At 37.6% G+C, this 10,791-nt stretch overlaps 1 pseudogene; it reads left to right on the top strand.

The window, feature by feature from the left end:
- The first annotated feature begins 1,535 nt into the window (after window positions 1-1,535).
- Window positions 1,536-2,356, top strand: LOC102849967 (annotated as a pseudogene).
- Window positions 2,357-10,791: the final 8,435 nt, after the last annotated feature.

Here is a 10,791-nt window from a genome sequence, read left to right on the forward strand (position 1 = left end):
TATCTATGTGTTCCACACAATCCTAACATGGATACCAAACTCATTCTGCAAAAAAATAGAAAAGGCAATCGACAAGTTTATTTGGAAAGGAAACAGACTTGAATAAGAAAAGTTCTTTTGAAGCATAAAAGTTAAATGGGAGGCATAACACTCCCTGATTTCAAAACCTACTACACAGCCCTAGTAACCATAAGGTTGAATGGTATTTTTACATGACAGATACAAATGGAATGGAAATGAGAATCCAGAAATCCAGAATTGATACTATGATCAATTAGTATTCGACATTGAATCAAAACCTATCAAATGGGGAAATGACAATTTCTTCCATAAATGGTACTGGTAAAATTAGACGTCTATCTGCAGATAATAGACACAGGATCCACATCTCAAGCAATACAATACACAAAAATCAATGCAAAGTGGATCAGAAAGCTAGAGGTAAACCCCAAATCCATAAGGAGTATAGAGACAAAATGGGACCAAACTTAGAAAGCCCTAGCCTGTAAACCTATGACATAAATAGAATTACAAATATAGCCAGAACTATAAAACCAGGAGAGGAAAAAAATTAATGAATCAAGTCTAAAAATCAAGTATCTGTGTGTATCAGAAACTTCCTTCAGTAGGGTAAAAGAAACATTTAGCAATGACATCTAAAAGAAGAGTCTCATACCTAAAGTCTACGGAATACTACAGGGCTATCTCAAGGAAAAGACTGACAACTCAATCACAATATCAGCAAGAGACATGAAGTCTCTACAAAGGAAGACATTTGCATGGCCAACAGACACATGATCTATTATGCTGGAGATTCAAAGGTGAGAAAAAAACACGGTCGCTTTTCTAGATCCATCTTGAAATAAAATATTGTGAGTGACAGGATACTGTCCATACACATACAAGGAAGACCTGTTAATACCACTATCATTCACATTTATGCACCTATAACCAGAGCCAAAGAGGAGGAAATAGATGATTTCTATCAACTGTTGCAGTCAGAAATGGATCAAACATATAATCAAGATGCTTTAATAATAATGAGTGACTAGAATGCAGAAGTTGGGAATCAGGAAGAAGGATCAGTAGTTGAAAATAGGGACTTCTGACAGAAATGAGGCTGGAGATAGAATGATAGAATTCTGTGCAATGATTTATTCATAGCAAATACCTTTTATAAGAAACATAAACACAGGCTATAAACATGGATTTCACCTGGTGGGCTGCACAGGAATCAGACTGATTACATCTGTGGAAGGAACCATTGGAGAAGTTCAATATCAGCAATAAAAACTAGGCCAGGTGCTGATTGTGAAACAGATCATCTACTGCTTATATGCATGTTCAAATGAAAACTAAAGAAGGTTAAATCATATCCACCAGAATAAGAATTTGACCTTGAGTCTATCTCCCATTAATTTAAAAAACAACTGAGGAATACGTTTGAGGACTTGAACACTAATGAACAAAGAACAGATAAGCTGTGGGAAGATAGCAAGAATATCATTCATGCTTTTTGCTCTCTTGGCACCACCATGGCAGCTGGCAAGAACAAGAGTCTTACAAAAGGTGGCAAAAAAGGAGCAAAAAAGAAAGTAATGATCCATTTTCTAAGAAAGATTGGTATGATGTAATGGTGCCAGCAATGTTCAATATAAGAAATATCGGGAAGATGTTAGTCACAGGACTCAAGGAAGCAAAATTGCATTTGATGGACTCAAGGGTTGTGTTTTTGACTTGAGCCTTGCTGATTTTCAAAGTGATGAAGTTGCATTTAGAAAATTCAAGCTGACCACTGAGGAAGTTCAAGGCAAAAACTGCCTCACCAACTTCCATGGCATGGATCTTACCCTGGACAAAATGTGCCCCATGGTCAAAAAATGGCAGACCATGATTGAAGCACATGTTGATGTCAAAACTACTGGTGGTTATTTACTTTGTCTATTTTTTGCTGGTTTTTAAAAACAAAACAAAACAAAAACAAATAAACAAACCCCAGAACAATCAGATTCAGGAGACATCTTATGCTCAGCACCTACAGGTCCACCAAATTTGGAAGAAAATGATGGAAATCATGATCTGAGAGGTGAAGACAAATGACCTGCAAGAGGTGGTCAATAAATTGATTCCAAACAGCATTGGGAAAGACATAGAAAATGTTTGCAAGTCTACTTATCCTCTCCATGATGTGTTTGTTAGAAAAGTAAAAATGCTCAAGAAGCCCAAGTTTGAATTAGGCAGACTCATGGAGCTTCATGGTGAAGGTGGTAGCTCTGGAAAAGCTACTGGAGATGAGACAGATGCTAAAGTTGAACGAGCTGATGGCTATGAGCCACCCATTCAAGAATATGTTTAAAATTCAGACTCTTAATAATTACAAATAGAAATTATTTGTGGGGGAAAAAAGGAATATCATTCATGAGGAATGCAAAAAGTCATGACTAAGAAGGAAGAAGAGGAAAAGACCAAAATGGATGTCAGAAGAGACTCTGCACTAGAGAACACAGAGAAGCCAAAGTAAAGGGAAGAAATCAAGAAACTACAGAGCTGAATAGAACATTTCAAAGGGCAGCTCGGAAAGACAAGACAAAAATATTATAATGAAATGTGCAAGGAGCTGGAGTCAGAAATTCAAAGAGCCAAATCACTCAGCATTTCTTAAGCTGAAATAACTAAAGAATAAATTCAAGTCACAAGTTGCAATGCTTAAGGATGTGATGGGTAAAATATTGAATAATTTAAGAAGCATTAAAAGCAGATGAAAAGAGCATACAGAGTCATTGTACCGAAAAAATAAATAAATTGGCTGTCACAGAAGAATTTAAATAAACAACATATGAGCAAGAGGCAATGGTGAGAAGGAGGAAGTGTGGGCTGCTCTGAAGGACTTTGCAAGAATAAAGCCCCAGGAACTATGACATACCAATTGACATATTTCAGCAAAAAGATGCTGCCCTGCGTTTGCTCACAAAGTTGTGCCAAGAAATCTGGAGGACATCTACTTGGCCAACTGACTAGAAGAGATTCATATTTATTTATTCCCATTCCAAAAAAAGGTGACCCAACAGAGTGTAGAAATTATCAAATAATATCACTAATATCATACACTAGCAAAATCCTGCTGAAGATTATCCAGAAAAGACTTGAATGGTCCATTTACAGAGACATACCAGAAATACAGGCTGGGTTTAGAAGAGGTCATGGCACTGGGGCCATTGTTGCCAATGTCAGATGGATCTTGGCAGAAAAGCACAGAGTACTGGAATAATGTCTGTGTTTCATTGATTGTGCAAAGGCATTTGATTGTGTGGATCTCTATAAACTGTGGCTAACCTTGAGGAAAATGGGAATCTCAGAACACTTGACTGTGCTTATATGAAACTTATAGAAGCAGTCCACAGAACAGAGCAAAAAAACATTGCATGGTTCAAAATCAGGATATCATGCAACTCCAGAATCAAAGGAAGACATTAAGCTTCAGGAGAAAAAGCACAGAAGATGAGACACTGCTGCTCAGAGTGAGCTCTTTGGAGTGCTTGTGGGGAATGAGACTGAAACTTTCCTGGGAAATGGGTCTTTCCATTGGGAATTCTTGCCTCCGTGGCTGTGGGACCATCCCAGGAGAGAAATAGGACAAACGAGCTTGAGACACAGAGCCACTAGCAAGGGAAGGACTTCCTCAGTTTTATCAACTGACACGTTGAGCTACAAAAAAAGGGAGCTGACTTGAAACCCTCATAAACAGAAACTGCTGTGGTGGAGTACCTCGTCTCATACCGTTCACCCACTCCATAGATGAAGGAGGACAATAAAGTTTGGGACAGGGGACTACATTAAGGTGAGATTCCAGGAGGGCTTTTGTGTAGAACAAAAAGAACTTGAAGGACCTTAGGAAAGGCATATTTTTCCAGAAAAAAACTTCTAGTAAAGAGAGTGGCTCACCCAATAGATTGAGCATTTTAATCTGGCAATTAATCAATAACATCATAAAGATAAGGATTACTGACAACTTTTGCAGACACAATAGAAATGACCAACACTTATCAAGAAAAAAAGTTCACATGTCAAAAAAGGAGCAGGCAGCTTCAGATACTGTGAGAAAACAAATTAAGCCTTCTCTAAAAAAGAAGAGGTATTTCAGACCTAATGAATGCCCCACAGACAAGATGGCAGATGATATATGTTGGTGTGGAACATTAAAACAGCTACTAAACAAAGAACAAATGATGGAAGAAACAATGGAAGCCACAAATAAAGGAAATACCCTAGAGGCAGAAAACAAACAAACAAAAAAATCCATACTGAGGAGTTATTTGAACAGCTATGAAAGAAGGTACAAATAATGGAACCACTAAGAAAGCAAACACTCCAGAGACATGGAACCAGAAGAAATGTATTGACAAGGAAAAATTTGCATAACTACAGAACAAAGTGCAAAAGATGGAAGAAAAAATTGAAACTATAGATAGAGGTACCAAAAGGTTGCACAATCTGATAGGTAGGAAGGTGAAGGAAATGGAAAGAATCTTCTGTGGAAAAACAATGTATTTGAACTTTGTAAACAAATCAGTATAAATCTTAACAAATCTTAAAAAATTAAATAGAAAAGGAAAAAAGGGAACTCAAAAACTCATCACAAGATAGAAAGAGTACAGCCAATACAGTACAAGAAATAACAGAAATACAAGAAAATGCGTTCCAGAGTATTGAGACCAAAATCTGTCCAACATGCTGGAGGGACAAAAAAAGTAGAACAGAAAAGATGGAACTTTGAGTTAGTCAATGAGCTAGAAGGTAAGAACCTCAACAGAATCATACTAGAAGAAAAGTCAGAAATGAGACATAAAAAAAATATTAGATTCATGTGAGATGACATCAAAACGAACAACATACATATAATTGGAGTGCCAGAATATGAGAGGGACAGGAAAATCACTGAAAAAAAATGTGGAGGAGGTACTAGAAGAAACCTTCCCAGGTATTTTGAAAAATAAGGAAATTCACATTCACAAAGCTCAGCTAACATCCGATAGACAAGACACAAAAAGAAAAACATCAAGACATATCATAGTCAAATTCTCCAAAATAAAAAATAAGGACAGAATACTAAAAGTTGCACAAGAAAAACAAACAGTGCTTACTAAGGAAAAACAAATTAAGTTCTGATTTTTCAGCAGAAACCATGCAAGCAAGAAGACAATGGAATAGCATACACGGAACATTCAAAGAAAACAATTGCTGGGATTCCTCTACCCAGCAAAGCTCTCCATCAAATATGAAGGAGAAATCACAACCTTTACAGAAAAGAAAGAACTTAAAGAATTTTTTAAAACAAGACCAAATTTACAAGAACTTTTAGGAAGCCCTTACACAGAGACAGCAAAGGAAAGTGGATGGACCATAATAACAAGAAACAACAACAAAAAAGAAACACAGCAAAATGGCAATGATAAAACCTGGCCTATCAATAATCATACTTAATATGAATGGACTAAATGCACTAATCAAGACGAAAAGGGTAGCAGAATACATAATACAACAAAGTTCATTAATATGTTGTCAACAAGACACTCATCTAAGGAATAAAGAGAAAGATAGACTCAAAATCAAAGACTGGGAAAAAAACGTATATACCAATCAAATTGTATCCACAAAAAATATGAGTGCCAATACCAAAGTCTGATAAAATAGGCTTCAGAATGAAAATTATCATAAAGATAAGGAAGGGCACTATATAATGATTAAAGTAAGAGCAGATCAAGAACTTGGTCAACATCTATGCATCAAATGATAGACCTGGACAGATGTAAAACACTTGAACAGATTCATCACAAAAGAAGAAATTGAGCAGGCCATAAAAAGACTCCCCCGCAAACAATGTCCTAGAGCAGATAGCTTCACAGCTGAATGCTACCAATATTCAGAGAAGATTTATCACTCATTCTACTTAAATTATTTATTTTTAAAAAAATAGAAAAGAAGGAATACTCCCTGAGATATTCTATGAAGCAAGCACAACCTTAACACAAAAATGAGGCACAGATAGTTATTTAAAAAAGCCCCAAAACCAAACTACATCCCAATATCTCGCATGAATATGGATGCAGAAACCCTTAGCAAAATCCTAGCCAATAAAATCCAAAAGCACATTAAAAAAATAATAATTCATCATGACCAAGTGGGATTCAAAACAGGTATACAAGGATTGTTCAACATAAGAAAAACAATCAATGTAATTCACCATACTAACAAAGCAAATAGCAAGAACCATTTGATACTAACAATTGATGCAGAAAAGGCATTTGGCAAAACTTAACACCCTTCCCTGATTTAGAACTCAGTAAAATTGGAATACAAGGGAATTTCCTCAGCATAGTGAAAAGTATACATGCAAAAACAAGAGCCAATATCATTCTCAATGTAGAAAGATTAAAATCATTTTCTTTGAAAAGAGAAACCAGAGTAGTCCACTGTCATCATTTCTATTAAAAGTTGTATTGAAAGTACTTACTAAGGTAATATGACAAGAGAAGGAAAGAAAAGCATCTAGGTGGACGAAGAGATGGTTAAACTGTTGCTATATGCAGATGATAGGATAGCGTGCACAGAAAAACCCAAGGACTCAACAAAAAGCCCATTAGAGCTAGAAGACCAGTTTAGTAGAATGGCATGCTACAAGAGCAATATAAAAAAAAATCAGTGGGATTCCTCTACAGTAATAAGGAGAACTCAGTAAAGGAAACCAAGAAAGCAATACCACTTACAATAGCCAATCACAAATTGAGATACTTAGGAGAGTACCTAACTAGAAACATAAAAGACATATGCAAAGAAAACTGCAGACTATTTCTGCGACACAATAAAAAAACATAAAAAATGGGAATATTTTCCCTGTTTATGGACAGGAAGACTCAATATTGTGAAAAAGGAAATCCTACCAAAAACAATCTACATGTTCAATACAATCTCAATACAGATACCAAATTCATTTTCCAAAGAGATCTAAAGGGAAATTTTCAAGTTTATTTGGAGAAGCAAGGGGCCCTGAATAAGCAAAGCACTTCTGAAAAATAAAAATGAGGTGGGAGGCATAGCACTCTCTGACATCAAAAACTAGTACACAGCGGTAGTAATCAAAACAGCAAGGTACTAGTACAATGACAGACACATAGACCAATGGAATAGAATTAAGAACCCAGAAATGGACCCATCTATCTATGATCAACTCATAAGTTGACAAGGAAATACGGTCTATTAAATGGGGAAATGACAACCTCTTCAACAAACCATGGTAGCAAATCTGGACTGCCATGTGCAGAAAGCTTAAACAAGATCTACATCTCACACTATATGCAAAAATCAACTCAAGTTGGATAAAAGCCCTAGGAGTAAAGCCTAAAACCATAAAGTTCATCAGGGACAAACTGGGATCAAGCTTAGATGCCCTTGTTTATGGTATAAAGAGACAGACAAATACAGCTAGAAGTGTACAATCTAGAGAGGATATAATTGATGAATGGGATCTTCTAAAGATTAAATTTCTATGCTCATCAAATCTTTCTTCAACAGAGTGAAAAGATAACTATCAACTGGGAACAAACATTTGGTAATACCATTTCAAACAAGAGTCTCTTGACAAAAGTTTACAGAATGCTCCTGGGAGAAACATGCTAATAACCTAATTACAAAATGCAAAAAAGACATGGAAAGATTATTCTCATGGCCAACAGACACATGAAGAAATGTCCAAAATCACTGGCAGTAAGAGAGATGCAAATCAGAACCACAATGAGATACCATCTCACCCCAGTAAGCAGGGGCCAAATTTAGCAGGGCAGCAAGTGATAAATATTAGAGAGAAGGTGGAGTGGTGGGAACTCTCATACACTGTTGGTGGGACTGTAAAATAGTATAACCACTGGCAGCATCATAATAGACAGTGAAGAGATTGAGATTATTAACAGTTCTAGTTTGCTCGGCTCCACAATCAACACTCTTGGTACCAGAAGCCAGGAAATTAAAATACTAATTGTATTGGGAAGGTCTGCTCTCAGAGACCTCTCCAAAGTACTGAAGCGCAATGACATCAGCCTAAAGACTAAGGTGAGCCTGGTCCAGGCCATGGTCTTTGCAATTACTTGTTATGCATCAGAAAGCTGGACCATGACTAGGGATGATAGAAGGAGAATTGATTCCTTTGAGCTGTGGTGTTGGAGAAGAGTGTTGAATATACCACAGACTACAAGGAGAACAAGTAGGTTTGTCTTGGAGAAGGTGAAAACAAGATGCTCCTTGGAGGCAAGAGTTCTGAAGCTTTTTCTGACATACTCTGGGCATGTGGCAAGGAGGGACCAGTCCTTGGAGAGGAACAACATTCTTGTGAAGGTGGACAGTGCAGGAGAAAAAGACACTAAGGAGAATTTTTGCCTTTGAGCAGTGGTGCTGGAGAAGTGTATTCAATATACCACGGACTTCTAGGAGAATAAACAGGTTCATCCTAGAAAGTGTAAGACCAGGCTCCTCCTTGGAGGCAAGGATTCTGAAGCTTCATCTGACATACTTTCGACATGTTGTAAGGAGGGACCAGTCCTTGGAGAGGAATGTCATTCTTGGAAGGGTGGAGAAACAGCGCAAGAGAGGAAGATCCTCAATGAGATGGATTAATTCAGTGACTGGGCAATGGGGGTAGGTGTGTCAGAGACTATAAGATTGGCATAGGATAGAGCAAGGTTTAGGGCTGTTGTACATAGGGTCGCTGTGAGTCACAGGCGACTCAATGGCACATTAACAACAACTACGTAGCTTGGGAGAGGTTGGAGAGCATTATGCTGAGTGAACTAACACAATCTTATAAGGACAAATACTTCGTAAGACCATTATTGTATAAATGGAAGAATAATTATTAAAACATGTATTGTACCAACATGGGGAGGAGAGACAGTGGAGGGATGAGGATAGGTAGGAGCAAAAACACAGGATTGCATAGTTTGGTGGGTGGAGGGAGGGGGCCAAGGAACTGGGAAGGATCTGGGTGAAAAGACAGGTTAATGATAGGCAAGGTCCAATGGTGATTAATTTTATAAAATATAAGGCATGAAAATAATTGTATGCAGCACAATGTGAATGAAGAAAAATGTGAAATACAATATATATATGAATTTTGTAAGCAAACCAATTAAAAAAAAAAAGAAAGAAAGAAAAGCATTTTTACATTCATTTGAAATGGGAAAAGACTGAGTCACAGATGAAGGAAGGATGTTGTCCAAAGCAGCACAGTAAAGTACAGCAGCTGCCCCCTGTGTACCTTCCACAGTGCCTCATTGATGAGTTTGCAGCCAGAAAACTGAATAGAGGCTGCCTCTAAAGCTGGATTTTATGAGGTTTGAGAAGACTAGCTACACTGCCTTGTGCCAGCCCTCTGCTCCTAATTGGTCCCAACACAGAATCTCCACCCCTTCCATTCTATTCTCGCTTGCTTGGCCAAGCACAGACGAAAGAGATGTTTCTCATTATTAGGATCAGAAAAGGCATCTCTTTAAGCAGGAACAAAAATGTGGCTTTATCAGACAAGGTTGATTTCCTCAAAAGCTCCCCAGAAAGCATACAAAATTGTTAAATTATCAAAACATTAATTCAATTGTTAAATAAAACTGATGCTAATCCTCAAAGCATGTGGGATGTCCTGTGATGGATCAGGCCTAATGGCTTTAGGATCTAGCTGGCACTTCCTTTCTGTAAAGTCGAAGTCTTAAAATGTGCAGCTGGGAATAGGTAGGAGATTTTGTAGACACCATCTGCCTCGGCAGAGGCAGGCTTGACAAAGCAGCTGGTGGTGTGTTTAGCCACTTTGCTTGTGATAAAGGCCTCCTGTCTCCAGCTTCTCCTGCACCCATGACTGTCCCCTTCATCCTCACACTTGAAATTGGTGATCTGTGATTCTGCCTCAAGATTTCTACGTTTGAGTCTGGTCCCTTCACATCTTGAAGGTAAGTATCTAGAGAACAGGAAACAGTTATATGTGTTACTTCAGGCAGCACAAACGTTCAATATTGAGTTAAATGAAAGAACACCTTTAATTTTCATACTTCCTTCTCTCTGGCCCCTGTGCACCCCAGCTGACACAAGGAAGGTCCAGATGGCCTGGACCTCAGCTTTGGCTCAGTCTGTGTCCTGGTACAGCATTCTCAGCTCATGTTCCAAAGTCATACTAAAAAATTAAATCTATTTTTAAAAATAACTATCTCTTGACCCCACTACTTTAAAGCTGCCATGCCATTTCTTTGTTCCCCTTCATAGTAAAATTTTTCTCTACCTATTGTTTGCTCTTTCTGTAAGAAACTCCTCCACTGGAAAAAGAAAAATGACTAAGAAGTTGTAAGTCAGTCTGTACAGCTTTCAAGAAAGTTGGGGCAATGAACGTTTCTGTTTTCATGCTTCAAAATCTTTAAAGTGCAAAAAGAATATAGGTGTAACTTTAATAGTGAAGCACAGTTTTCTGATACACTAAAGGCTGACATGAATAAGGGCCCATGGAAACTGGTTGATTGGTTGGAGCTCATTTCTCATGTCTTAAAATTCAATGTAGCACTTAGAATCTTAATAGATGGTGCAGAGTTCCCTTGTCATCATTAAATTCTATGTGACTTGGCTAGGTCATGATTCTTAGTGGTTTGGCAAATATTAGGTAATCATTCTTCATACGGTGATCTGATGTGAGTAGGCAATCAGTTGAAAGACTATGTTTTCAGTTGCATATGTGGGCTAGGAGTTCAGCAGCTGGAGCTGAAACTG

This window comes from Elephantulus edwardii, unplaced genomic scaffold (genome assembly GCF_000299155.1).
Source record: "Elephantulus edwardii isolate Elephantulus edwardi_28Jun2011 unplaced genomic scaffold, EleEdw1.0 scaffold00019, whole genome shotgun sequence".
Lineage (NCBI taxonomy): Eukaryota > Metazoa > Chordata > Mammalia > Macroscelidea > Macroscelididae > Elephantulus > Elephantulus edwardii.